This window comes from Melanerpes formicivorus, unplaced genomic scaffold, assembly GCF_026170545.1.
Source record: "Melanerpes formicivorus ecotype bairdi unplaced genomic scaffold, bMelFor1.0.p_v2 SCAF_6, whole genome shotgun sequence".
Taxonomy (NCBI): domain Eukaryota; kingdom Metazoa; phylum Chordata; class Aves; order Piciformes; family Picidae; genus Melanerpes; species Melanerpes formicivorus.
The window spans coordinates 9027293-9042172 of NW_027142358.1; the positions used below are offsets into that span (position 1 = coordinate 9027293).

General features: G+C 46.3%; 1 protein-coding gene across 5 annotated transcripts in view; it reads right to left on the reverse strand.

The window, feature by feature from the left end:
* Positions 1-14880, reverse strand: part of HPSE2 (heparanase 2 (inactive)) — a 119593-nt gene that overhangs the window by 88907 nt on the left and 15806 nt on the right. The gene's annotated exons all lie outside the window — the stretch shown is intronic.

Genomic DNA, 14880 nt, shown 5'->3' on the forward strand with positions numbered 1-14880 from the left:
CTCCACTCTTAACCAGGACAGAATTGGCACCTGTAGTCAAGCTCCGCTTTGCTCTCAAGCAGAGTGAAAGTCCTGTTTGGCCAAGCTACTAGCAAATTCAGTTTGGCTTCAAGGAGCAATTCATTCCTGCCATTACCTGCTCTCTAGGAGGCACACCACTCACATTAGTCACTTATAAGATTATAAGGATGGAAAGGATCATTAATATCACAGGACCACAGGATGTTAGGGGTTGGAAGGGACCTCTGAAGATCATGAAGTCAAACCCCCCTGCCAGAGCAGGACCATAGAATCTAGCACAGGTTGCACAGGAACACATCCAGATGGGGGCGTCTCAAAAGTCTCCAGAGAAGGAGACATAGTTTTGCTTCCTGCTTGATAAAGTTTGAAGACCTAACCTAGTATTTGCTACACAAACACTGTAACTTCTGTCCAGAAAAGCTGCAGCAGGAGTCCGGCTTTCAGGCTGGCAGTGGCTGTTAATGCACCTCATACCCAGGCAGAAACACATAAGGTTTCATTCTCACTATTATAAATCTGCACATTATTAGCCCAAAGTTGTCCTGCATTAGTTTTCAAATCACAGCTTCACTTTGTCTTTCTTTACTAATGTTTCAAGCCATTTGCTCTGAACTTTTTCTTCCCCTTGTTGGTACTTGTGTATTATGATTGAGTTATTTTTTTAAATTTTTCTCTAAGTAGATGAATCTTACTAAAACCTTGTCCATAGCTCCACATTTCCAGGATTTAGCCACATTTATCTCTCTTTTCTGAATCTTTTCCAAACATACAGCGTCTTTTCTCTGTTAAAATGCAGAGGAGAACGACCCTGGAATGGGTTGTCCAGGGAGGTGGTTGGGGTGCCGTCCCTGGAGGTGTTTAAGACGAGGCTGGATGAGGCTCTGGCCAGCCTGATCTAGTGTGGGGTGTCCCTGCCCATGGCAGCAGGGTTGGAACTAGATGATCCTTGTGGTCCCTTCCAACTCTGATTCTATGATTCAGGCTTCCTTCCCATTGATCCTTAGAGGGCTCTCCTTGTGTCTGTCCTCCCAGTTGCTGCTTTGCTCATATGGCTCATGTGGCTATTTGCAACATCTTTTACTTCTTTTTCAATACTCACTTTCCCCTTCAAATTTAGCCCCATACTCTTTAATCCTGTAATGTGCACATTTATACTCAGTATCAAATCAACCAAGAGTACATTCACTTGTAAAACTCTCAGATGCCATTTCCAAGCTCAGAGCTGTACAGGGCTTGCTGCTGCAGGAGCTGGCCAAAGCCAAGCAGCAGGTTTTACACCAGTCCCCTGACACGCCCTGCAAGATAGCTGAAGGATTTGGCACAGAGAGATCAAAGACACAGCAGGTGTTAAAGCAGCAATGTCTATTTAATATCTCACAATTTAAAAATAACCTTTCACTTGTCACTAGTGCTACAGGGGAGCTGCACCAGGTGTAGACGAGCCTTGTGTGGGGTTTTGGGAGCTTTTACTGGTGCCATGGGGGGCTAGAACATAGCTCAACAGTGAGCCGGGCAGAGGGAAGAAAGACAACTCAAGGTCTGATTAGCAAGAGAGGCTGCCAAAGCACCACAGGAGGGAGAATAAGAGAGAGCTCAAAAGAGGAAAAGCTGCAAAAGTCAAGTGAAAAGGCCATGAGACTATGGTGGCTTATGGGCAGATACCCATCAGAACAGGCTGAGCTCCTGCACGGCAGGGGAGGATAGCAGCCCAGCAGCTAATGTGTGGGAGAAGGGGAGAGGGAGCAGCACAGGCACGTTATGAAGCCACAGGGAAGATGCAGCTGTCAACCACAGCCCTACTGAAAGGCATGAGTGGGCTCAGCAGGGGAGAGACTGAATTTGGGGTTGGCCAGGCTGAACAGAGCAGGCAGCCATCCATTGCAGAGGCTACATGAGATGTGCAAGGTTGGCTGGCAGAGGGAGGGAAGATGTCCCCTCTGGGACATTCTCTACCTCAGATAGATGAGCTGGAGCCAAACCAGCACAGCAACTCATAACCCTGAGAGAGGCGAACTGAGAGTAGGATCTCATGTTTGTGTAGCAAAGGGGCAGGCTGAAGGCACTAAACTCAGGCAGGAAAGTAGGAGAGCTGTGTGAAGCAGCACCTATCAGTAGCAGCTCTGGCATTTTGTTCCTATATGGCAGGCTCACAGTGCACAAAGCAGCTGTGCTATGGGCCACCTGGCAAACCCTGCCACCACCTGCATACAAGCCTTGAAATATCCTTTTCCTTCTTCCATATTCACCTGCAGCGGGGCCTGGAGATTGGCAGTGCAGCTGCTTGGCATGCAAGGTACTCAGCAGCACAGGCAGCCTTCTGGAGATGCAACCTTCCTGCCTGCCCAGATCACACCCAGCATCATCCTCCCTTGTTCACCTCCAAGCACCTGCCTCACACAGATTTGTTCCTTGCAGCTTCAGCACAGCTGACAGAGCATCTCACTCTGTGACTCACACTAGCAGCATGAACAAAGCATCCCAAGCCTGTTTCCCACACCAACCCCAGAGGCGCCACATTCCCCCAAGCTCTCATGTCACACCCTCTGGCAGACACGATACAACCCCAACATCCACTGCTACCTTGTGGGATCTGGAGCCAGCCCTCCCCACACACTTATTGAGAGAAACCAACACCCTTGTCCTGCAAGGGGATGGAGTCACAAGTTAAGCACCAGATGCGTGAGCAAAAGCAGGCAGCTCTGCAAGGCACTGGTGCTGCACAAGTTGCGCAAGAGGCAGTTCATGCCAGCAGGCTCAGACATCATACCCTGACATATCCATCTAAATCATAGAATCAATAAGGTTGGAAAAGACCTCAAAGATCATCAAGTCCAACCTGTCACACAAGATCTCATGACTACTAAACCATGGCACCAAGTGCCATGTCCAATCCCCTCTTGAACACCTCCAGGGATGGTGACTCCACCACCTCCCTGGGCAGCACATTCCAATGGCTAGCAACTCTCTCTGTGAAGAACTTTCTCCTCACCTCGAGACTAAACCTTCCTGGTGCAATTTGAGACTGTATCCTCTTGTTCTGGTGCTGATTGCCTGGGAGAAGAGATCAGAAAAGACTGGATGAGGCGCTTAATGCCATGGTCCAGTTGATTAGATTTGGGTTAGGTGATTGGTTGGACTTGATGATCTTAGAGGTCTCTTCCAACCTGGTTGATTCTGTGATACATACTTTTGCTGCTGCATATGTACATCCCTATGGTTAGTGTCTCCTACTGATCTAGGAGATAATACACAATGGTTTAGACCCACAGCCTTCCTGGATGAGTATGCACCAGGGAGCACCCAGAAATAGTTACACAAGATCAAAAGATTTCCAGGAGGACCCTCTGCAGTTGGTACGACTGTTACTTTGTCAGACATCTAAGCAATGTCTTGGCCTGTGTCCCCCTTGTCTCAGCATTAGCATCCAAACAAATCCCAGAGCTGAATCAGTTTCCTCCATTCCACTCAAATTGTTTCTAGGATTCCCATCTTCCTCTCCTTCTCTTCACTTTGCAAATATATAAATAGTTACATCCTCATAGGAGAAAAGTAGAGACTGACTCTTATGGGTAAAAAACAGATGTTTCCCAATCTTCCCTAAAGAAGTCATATTTTATATATGGCTCTTCAATGGATTTATAGCCAATGAAGGGATGTTACTACATTAGCTCATGGAGGGGGTGGGTGATAAAAACTGGAAAGGAAGAGCCAGACAAGGAAAAAAGAGGCTATCCAGAGCGCTGCAATTGGAGAAGCATGACAAATGGGCAGCACAGTTTTAGAGGGCTTCGACAGCAAGGCAGATTGCCTGGCTGGGAGTGATTGTCCACAGCTGGAGCATCGCAGAGACCATCTGGTATTTCTTAAACATGCTTTCCCCAGGTGATCTGATTCTTGGAGTGCCCCAGCAAAGAGAAGAAGGAAAAAAAAAAAGCTTGCAAATCTCAGCCCCATTTCCAGGGTTCTCTTAATTAGTTAATAGAATTATGTTTTAACTCATTTCAGTTTCTCCTACAGTAACTTTGCTTTTGCCACCTTTTCAACATGGGGGGGGGGGGGGGAGGGAAGTGTTTCAGTTCATGGTGCTTTTAATTTCTTTGAGAAAGTCAATGATTGTGTCTCTTGGCACAGCAACCCAATATAAAAGTTAATGAAGTAAGGAGAGATCCAAAATTTCTTCTGAACACCTTGTAACTTTGCTCTTCCCCACACCACCTTCAGCTGCACAAAGTATGCATACCCACAGGCTCTCAGGTAACTCTCCCCCTGCAACATACCCACCCCCAGTATGAGCCTCTGAAAAAAGCAGAGCATGGACCACATGGGGGACTCCAAAAACCTCTTATTTCCAAGAATTAGACCCTTCTGTGGCTTGGAAAAGATGTTGATTAATGTGACCATGAGTGTCACAAACTCCTGCCCCCATGACAAGGAGGGCTGGTGGAGGAGCAGCAGAGGGACATTTTTTGCTGTCCTCGTGTTCCCCATGGGACAGCCCCTTCCTGAGCCAGGAGCATCAGGAACCAGCTAGTGAAGAAAAGAGCAAAGGAAAGCGGTAGATAATAAATGAATGGACAGATGGGAAAAGGGTTAGAGCAAGCAAACTGAGAACAAGCCTTGGGAACCAAACAGCGTTCCCACCAGCAGGCAGTGCCCCCACTGAGCAGCATGGGGCAGGCAGGAGCCAGGGTCCAGCCACAGAGATTATCCCCGGAGCTCCCTGCCAAGCCAGACGTACCAACCATACCTCTCCCCTCTCCTCTGCTTTCTCCATGCCTTAGCCCAGTCACAAAGCATAGGTCTGTCAGAGATGTGTTCTGCACATCACAGACACATCCCCTGCTCCTGGCTGCAAGCCTCCCAGCAGTGTGTAAATAACCATTCCTGGTATTTTCATGGTGAGCAAATACATAGGGATGGTGGAGAGAGCACTGAAACTGGTGATACTCCTCTGACTACAGCAAAATTTGTTGCTATGTTACAGATGGCTTGGATATTTTTCTTCATTATTTTATTTCTAATGGGGAGAACTCACCAGACATGGAGTCCCCTTCTTTGCCCACATCAGCAACTGCCTTGGGAAAAGCTAGTGGGACCATAATCCCAGTCACAAATACATACATAAGGTGCTTCAACTTCTCCAGGCTGAGAAATAATTATCTAATTAAATGATTGGGAAGAAAATAGAAGAATCCAAAGGAACATTTAAAGCTGGTTTTGTCTTGCTTTGGTTTTTAGGTGGTTTAGTTGGCCAGAATCAGCATATTACACCACCATGCTGGAAGGGTATTTTGGCTGAAAACCTTATCCTTATGTAGTGGCATAAACAGAAATAATAGAAAGCAATATATAAGTTAGAGAAATAGCAACCAACTGCAAATTACAAGGAAAACTATTTAAACATGATGGAAAAAAAATCATGTCTGAGTTCATTGGGGGGATTTAAATACAGGGGAAAGAAGGGAAACGTGAACAGAGAGACAGATCCATTATCTCATGCACAGAGTAAAATTACCAATGTAAATACAAAAACATAAATATCTACCTGGCATGGCCAGAAGAAAAAAGACAGGATGATGAACTCATGAGACAACATCCTTCAGCTGACTAACAATCAAGAGATTTATTAAACATCTGCTTTAGATAAACACTGTTAAAGCACCAAGCCTGAATAATTTGCACCTCCAAGTGTGCAAAGGAGATCTCTGACCCATTGAGGCTAATTTTTAATAAATCTTGGAATGTCAAGTAATTCTAGAAGGGTAGGAGAGCCCTAACCCCATGCCGGTGCTTATGCAGGGCTGGCTGACCTAGGGAGCAACAGCCAGTCAGTCTGACAGCAGACCTAGATGGAGTAATTAAAAGCCAATATGAGAACCTACCAATAATTCATTATAGTTATGTCTCAGCTAATTACCAACCAACACGTGTTGTACAGAATCAAGACCTCTCTAACTGATGTTGCAGCTTGATTTAAGAACTTGTGTAATAGAAATAATTTGGTATGGTGAGATGGACAGAAGTGGCTGATCAGACAAAAATATCCCCACTGCCTGCTTCCCATTCCACAGGATGCAGTGCTTTTATCAATCATTTAGATAAGATCCTTAAAGGCAGCTTGCAGATGCAGAAAGGTAGGTTAGTAAACAACAAACAAAACAGCCTGTCTACCCTGTGATCCACTGGGTTGTACCCAACCCAGTGAGCTTTAAGTCACAGAATCGTCAGGGTTGAAAGGGATCCCAAGGATCATCCAGTTCCAACCCCCCCTAGCCATGGGCAGGGACATCTCACACTAGATCAGGTTGTCCAGAGCCACATGCAGCCTGGCCTTAAAAGCTGCCCAGGATAGAACTCCCACCACCTCCTCAGGCAACTTGGTCCAGTATCTCACCACCCTTATGGTGAAGAACTTCTTCCTGATGTCTAACCTAAATCTATCCTCCTCTAGCTTGCATTCATTAGCCCTAGTCCTAACACTATCCATGACCCTAAAAAGTCCCTCACCAGCTCTCTTGTGGCCTTCCAGTATCTGAAGGGGGCATACAATACGGTCTTCTCAGAGCCTTCTCTTCTCCAGACTGAACAGCCCCAGCTCTCTCAGCCTGTCCTCATAGGAGAGGTGCTTCAGGCAAGCACAAGCTAATACATGTACAGGAAAACAATATGGAGCTCATACCTCCAAGGTGAAAAAATGTCCTTCGCAGCCACAGGAAAAGATATGAAGGGACTTTGGAAAAGCAAAGTTTAAGGAGGCAAATCTATCCAGATTACAAATGAGGAAAAATTCACAAGATCCAATTGCTGCTTGTAGGTGTTAACATTAGTGTGTATGGAGAGAGGGATTCTAGCAGGATGATGAGAGGCAAAGCAGGCTCCAGGGACTGAGAGTCAAAGACAGTTCTGAAATATAAAAAAAAGGATCACCAGCACAGCAGAGGACAAGAAACACGGCACAAGGAGGTCTGGATGATGCTGAGGTCCAGCATAAAAGCAGGGGGTGAAATTCAATAGTACAGAGGGCAGGTATAAAAACCTCTGTGTAATGCAAGAGTGGAAGGAGCCCAGACACTGGCACACTAGGGGTCTGCTTCAGGCTACAAAATCAGGGAGATCAGAAGCACAGGCTTATTGCGAGCATCTGAAACAGAGAACCCACTGGTAAATGAAGGGCCTTTAACTGCCCACACATTTGCTGAGAAAGGAAGACATTGGACGCATCCTTGCATTGAATTGCTGGAATGTACGAAGGAAAAATAATTGTGAAAGAAGAGACAGGAACAAAATTGGGAAGGAAGCTCCTTGAGGTTTGCCTCTCATCACCAGAGGGGAAAAAAAAATAATAAATGGGGAAAACCCACAAAGGTGGAAAGCACTGTGGACAAGGGAGCACAAAATGAGTGTTTGCCTGTCCATTCCTAACAAGTACAAACAGCAGCAGAGTGAAAACAGTTTTGTAAGGACAAAGATGCCAAGATCAGAGAGTTGGCAAGACCCCCTCTGAAAACAGCAACAACCACCACCTTAATGAAAACCTCAGATTTTTTGCAAAGGGACAAGCAAGTTCAGGAAAGATTTGAAAACACACAGGAAAGGTTTGTAAACACAGGAAAGGTAAGAGAAGAAATGCAAAGCATCTTTGTGGGGGAATTCAGTAAGTATAAATCACAGGCTCCTCCACCGCTCGCGGCCAATGAAGGAGAAGTGGAAACTCCATTAGGCTGACGCGGATGAGCACAAAGGAACAGCACCAGGAGAGCACAAACCCCACGTGTTCGACAGCAACGGCGCGCGGCAGGGATCGCCGGCACACCGAGGAGACATTTGATAACTACATCGGTGGGAAGAGGCAAACCAAAGAGTTCATCACCTCCTGAGCAGGGAGAAAAGGTTAATAGATTGGTTTATACCACTGAACACACTGCAAGCCCTTCCAAAGCTGTTAGTGTGCGTCAGCCCTGCCCGCTCCCACTGAAATCTGGTTTCTGTTAGGTTTATGTGCTTGCTTTATTCTTTATGCAGCACCTAGAAATGACTGGTTCTGGTAATGACATTACATATCCTAATGCACATGTGATTGCTAATTTTAAGATGCACAATTTGTCAAATATCTTCTCTTGTGAGGCTAGTGAAATCGGACAGTAAACTGAATTTAACAACTACTGAGCACGTCACAAGGATTTGCATTCTCCAAAGTTACAAAAGCAATAAGCAAATCAGATAATGAGAAAGCCAAAGCATTGCTTAACAGACTAGAGAGTGTCACCTGAAAAAGAGATTCCCCTTCATGACCTCTCTCACACACACCCCGTCAGTGCACAATGAGTTGTAAAACTACTAATTAGGGTAAGAGGAGGCAGGGGACCCCAGGGGTTTGGCTTGCAGCTGTCTCGGGAAGCACCGAGGTAGAAGTGGGGACACAATTTCACAATAGCCAACAATTCAGAGTTAAAGCTGAAATGTGCAATGCTTTTGTTGGTTCATTAGTTGGGATAACTAAATGCACAGAGTTAACACAATTAAAAGCAGCAGAGCAGTGTAGCAGCACATGAGCAGAATGAAGATTGCTGAAGTTTGATGTTTTCAAATAAGCAGAGGTCCATCAGCAACTATCTCCAGGAATTTCTGGAAGACAAATGAAGTTGCAAAAGACTGGAAAAGGCCAAATATAGTGGCTGTATTCAACAGGTTGAAAAATGAAGGAAATTGCAGGCCAGTCAACATAACTTCAATTCCTGGAAAAATTTTGAAACAAATCATCAAGCAATCTATCTGCAAGGAAGGGCTGGAAGCAATAGCCCAGCCACGTGAAGGCAACCTGCCTTCCCTTTGACAGAGCAAAAGAGTCTCATATGTGAAAACAGAGGCAGCAGATGTTCTATACCTTTACTTTCACAAAGCTTTACCTCCAGCTTCATGTAACATTTTAATTAGAAAATTAGGAAAATAGCCTAGATGAAATTCCATAAGGGAAAACACACAGCTGGTCGGGAAACAGTACATAAAAGCACAGGCCTGAACAACCAATGTGTTGTACCAAAACCAATCCATGATTATACAGGGATATGCAGACAGGAACGTTACACACAAGGTACATGAAATAGCTCTGCTGCTCCTCAGTCAAGAAAGGCCTCAGATACAGTACTGGGCTCATTTCAAGGCAACACACTTCAAAACCAGCCCAGACCCAGCGGACAGTGCCCAAGGGACCCCAACAAAACCCAGAACCACACCAGAAAAATGTTAAAGAGGGCTGAAAGAGACCTCAAGAGGCAGAATTAACCACACGTGTCATTCAACTTGAAAATAACATGACCATGAGGAAAGAGCAAATGAAAGGCAGTTGTTCAGTGCAGAGAACAACAGTCTTCAGGGAAACATGATAACAAGCCTCAAATATGTAAAAGATTTCTGCAAAGAGGAAAGGAGTGCTGTAAGCTGTCCATGGGGACAGGACATGCCGTAATGGGCTTAAATTGAAGCAAGAGATTTTGAAAACACCAACTCCACAATGATATAGATAACTACACCCTAGAGCCAACTGCCAAGGGAGGGTACATCACTCCCATCACAGAGGGTTTAAGGACAAGGACATCACTTGAATTAGTTAACAGCAATGTCCCCACAACCTGGACAACACCAGTGTCTCGCCACTGGACCCTGGCAACCTGCTGGCTTTACATGCTGCATGCCCAGGAATGCAGCAGATTTCGGCTACGCACCAAACGCCCTCAGAAAGCTACGTAGTGAAAACAAACAGCCGCTGCGCTTCAGAATGAGCTCATATAAACAACTGATAATGGCACAAAACCACTCACTTACAAGAGACTGTTTTCCCATGCTTTACTTTTCCCAGCACTGTCCCCTAAATTCTGATTCAGAGGTCTCAGAAGACACCTGCAAGCCATCTTCAAATAGGACCTGGCAACTCTGCTGGTCATTAACTAAGGGCTCAGAGCAGAGATTGTTTTAACAACATACTACAGTTTTTCTGGTCTCTTCCTCACAGGAAACTCCCCAGTGTTCCACAGCAGTTCTCTCTCCCTCTCTCTTTCCCATAGGAGCTGATGACATTACTCTCTTCCCCATGCTGACATGGCTTTTTCAACAGTACCCAAGTTGTGCTAATCAAGGGAACCAGCTCAGGGAAATTATTTTCACTGTGGATTTAGCTTTGAATGCTGTGTTTTCTTCTTCAGCCCCAACAAGTGGGTTCAAGCTCCCCAAAGCTTGTCTGTTTCTCCAACTATGTGAGTTGGTCACCTAAAATATATTGCCTCTCCTTATATACCTTCCCTCGATCAGAGACCAGGTACAGCTGATTTGTCATGGACAAGGCTAGAAGATGCCCTCTTGAGGTCCTTTTCAGATCTATTTTATGCAGTGCTGTGGATAATGCATATAACATGAGAGGCTGCAATGGACAAAAGAGCAGACAGTTGGATCTGAAAGCTGCTCAGATAAGTGCTGTGACACAGCCCCAGAGAGCACTCTGCTTGAAGGACCGCTGGAGAACAAAGACAGTGCAGACCACCCCAGTACAGCATCCAATAAAGCAGCTATGAAACACATTGCTGCTGAGGACACCACAGAACATTTAGGCTGCTGATCTCAAACAAGCTGCCAAAAAGGCAAAGAAGTTCTTTGTACTTCTGCAACATCCCCCACAGGTCCCACCTTACGAAGTGTCCCCACCACCACCACCTGCAGCTCCCCAGAGTTTGCTGTAACTGGGGATAAGACTATGTATCTAGGGAAAACTTCTCAAAACCAAGCAGAGCAGCCTTTCTGCCTGGCAGCACAGGCACCAAAAACATGCCCAACCCCACGCCCTGCTCTCTGCACAGATTCCCTTGCAAAGGCATCCTGGGAGCCACAGTCCTCACCAAATTCAGCACTCCATGGGCACATCTTGCTCCACAACCATCATCTCCCAGAGCCACAGCATTCCTCAGGAATCTCAAAAGCACCAGGGGAGGTTCACAAGTGCAGGAAACACAAATGTTGCAGGTGCTTGACCCAAGCTGTTACTCCCTGCCAAGGAATGAGCACAACTGTGGCTCTCAATGTCTTTGGGGGACAGGAGAAAAATATATTTCTGTGGGGCAACTCCTCACTCAGAAGCTCTTAATACAGACACGGTGCCCTCATCCTTGCTCAGTGACACCCCACACATAGTTGCTCTGCAGCAGCCACATGCATACCCTGCTCCCTCACTTTCTTCTTTGCTCTATTCATCCCACCATCATGCATCCCCACCCGGGAAAAGACAGGGTGTACCCTCTGCCACCACCACTTCACACTCATACCACTTATCCTAGATGAAGAGGGTCTCTTCTTGGCTGCTAACATCTTTGAAGTAAACTGCTCCAAGGAAACCCTCCCAAAGAACTCACAACTGCTCTTATGGCAGAGTTTTAGGTTATCTAATGACCTTAACAGAGGTAATGGGATGCCAATGTAAAACACCTGATTGCAATGTGGTAAAACACCTGATAGCAATGCTGGAAGCAGACAACGAAATGCACTCTTTGGCAGCTCTCAGCTCTGTTCCTAGCAGCTCCCACCTGATTTCAATCCCCACAAGTCTCTTTCTGCAGCTGGAAGAGACCCTCTGCTAACACCATCAGCAGAGTGAGAGCACGGAGGGTTAACTGGGAGCATTATGCACCCTGTGGGAGAGTCTCCTCCCTTAGCTGTTGCTTTTAGAGGCTGTGTCACATGATGTGGCAGGATGGAAGGTTCACACCACACACCCTGTAGTCTCCTCATTGGCTTTTCAGTGCAGATGTGGTGTGGTAGGACAGGCTGGAGAGCTGTCATCACCAGTCTCATGGTGCTGTGAAGTAATCTGCATTGTAGCTTCAGGCAGAAGGTAGAGCAAAAAGAAGAGACATTTCTCTATTGTTCAGAATGAAAAGTGGGGCACTATTTTGTTTCCTCAGGATGGGAACTCTTAGAGGGAAATTTATGGTTCATACTTGTGTCTTGGGAAGCTCAGTTACACTTAACACTTCATGTAAATGCAGGAGGGGACAGTTTTTCACAGATGTCTATTGACCTGAGCAATTCCCTCTTCCATTGGGTTTAACAGGCTTTACTTACTAACAGCACAGAAACCTGTGGATATCAAGTCTCTTAAAGTAGAAGTGCAGCACATTATCCCAGCCCAAACTGATGGAGGGATTCAGCTTTAATCTATCACAGCTCTGCCTGCTGCTGCCCCACTCCCTGCAAGCTCACCCTGTAAAAACTGCATGCACGTTGTGTCTCCACAGCCCTGGGCAGTTCCTCACACCTCGCCGGCTGCCAGCCCAGTGTTATGCATTCACCCCTCAGCTCCAGGGCTCCAAAATCACCTTATTGTCACCTGGATGTTTATCCTGAGAGCTGCAAAGAAGGGGAGCCTGCTGTGATGATTGCAACTTCTACTCCAGCTGATACAAGCCATAAAAGAATCATTGCTTGCTCCACCTAAATCAACTGGGAATGACCAGAGAAGTGTGTCTAGGGAAAGATCCCTTCTCCTCTCCTCTCCCACCCCAGTCTGAGCTTAGAGAGCCAGTTCCCAGAGGCAGATGCTGCGCACTCTCCTCCTGCTCTAGCACAGGCACACTCAAGAGCATCAGAGATGCTGATCTATCTCTGAGCACCAAGGGAGAAGCAGCAAATATTAATAAACCTTAAAATGTTATAGAGCATTTAAAAATACTGTCACAGATCAAAGACCATCGCTCATCTCAGTGAGGCAGGCTTGATAAGCCTGGAAAGACCACGTACAGAAAGCACAGGCAAGATGTAAGAGAAAGCCTCCAGACAGGAGCAGAGGAAAGCTTGTACTTGCCTAAAGAAACCCAAGTGACCTAAGCCAAAATCCAACATGTGTTCCTGAAGGAACAAGAGCCAGAAAGACTGCCTGGTTTCACTCAGTCTCAGTTGTGTCTTAGCACACAAAAAAAACCCACATTTCATTTTAAGACACCCTCTTACCTTGGAGGTATCTGCTGCTGGGAGCAGTTTAAATCCCAGTGCAAACCCAAAACCCTGAGATAAGGATCACCCCGGGAATAATGTGCAACTGGTGAATAGATTTGAAAAAGCCTCTGATTTACATTGCTGCTACAGGGACTGCAGAATCACACTCCCTGCGCTCTAAGAGCTTTCATTCTTAAAGCCCTGTGGATACTGCATGGAAGTTTGATGGCAGTATCACATGCCCACCCTTGCAGGCAGAGTGGGAGGCCTGGTTTACAGTGTTTCAAGTTGTTCATATAGCTATGTCATCTGGGAGGAAGAGAAAGAGAAGGGGACTTTTTGTCCAAATCATAACAGTGGTAGTGGTAGCAGCATAGGAATCAAGTTCTCCTAGAGCAGCTATTCTGCCATAAAGCACCTTCATTCTCACACGACTTTGGGAAAGATACACCATTTACATTTCTTTGGTACAATCAAAGTGCTGCAGATACTAGCAAGTAGTAGAACCCCTCTTACACAGAGGCATGGGGTTGAATCCAGTCTAGCTTGGCCACTGAATACTGAAGGTCATACACAGCACATGCAATGCATGAGGCCACATGACTCCTAGATACATTGTCTCCCTGAGGAAAACCCGTTCTCAGAGATCCCCCAGATACTCCATCCCTGAAAAGTCAGTTCTTCACTGTCCCTCCCTAAACCAGGTCTGGATCCTGCCTCCTGTACCTCACCTCATGATCTGGGGACTCCCTACAGCACTGTACAAAACCACTGTGCAGAACAAAAAGAAGTCCTCAAGCAAACTCCGGCTGATTGAATTTTGAAGGTAAGGAATGCCCTTCTGGAACAGATGTACAACCCCCTCTGCCCACCCCAAACACCAGATCCATCATGGAGAAGGGAAATATTTACACAAGTTAGTAGAGTTCCAGTTAAATATTATGCTTAGCTGTCTAGAGTCCATGTTCTCAGACCTATGTCTATGAAATAAAAGATTAAACTTCATAACAATTATGAAGTTGCTCTGCTCACATTCGAAGGGAGTTAAAGGACATTAAAATAGTTCTTTGGGTAATATTCCAGTGAAATTAGTCTCTCCTTGCCAGAGAGTTAGAGGTAAAACCTTCTGAACTATCCTGTAAACACACTTGGAAAGGCTAAGAGCTGAGCTGATAACCAGGTAGCACCTCTGCTCTGCAGGTTCTGTAAAAAATGTGAGCAATGCTGGAGAGCTTTGAAGCAGCAAGGGAAGGAGGACAGAGGAGAGCAGCTTCTCTTCTCGAGGGAAGTTTGTTTAGTGGAAAGTAAGCAAGTTGTCAGGGGGAAAGCTGACAATGTTGATTCCAGCGGTTGTACTGGGAATAAACAGCCGAGTGGATTACGTTACAGAGAATGAGGAACGGCACTGAGGATCCCATTTAAATGTTGGGTTTTCAGGAATGATGTGATTCAGCCACACTCATGACCCCAGTGCCCACTATCCCTCTGGGCTGAGCCCTCTGCCCATCCTGGTATTGCCATCCCACCTCTGTGGGGGCCCCAAGAGGTTCTGCACAGCCAACATCCCCAGGAGAGCCAGAGCTCACTGCTGCACTGCTGAAGATGCAGACTGAAGCTGGCCTCAAGGCAGGGGCTAAACATTGAATTAGGGATGGCAGCTGAGGGGGAAAGGTTGCACAGGACCCACTTGCCTCCCCTAGTGCAGCAGCATGGAAGGGCCACCACGGGGCTTGCCATCTCTCCTCCAGCAAGAACACAGGGCCCTCTCTTCCATAAAAATTAGATGCCTCCCTGCCTTTCACAGAAAAGGGACCCAGCAAGAGGAGAAAGGAATCTTATTTGATTTATTAGTCTCTTCCTCCTTCCCATCGTCTGTGGCTCATC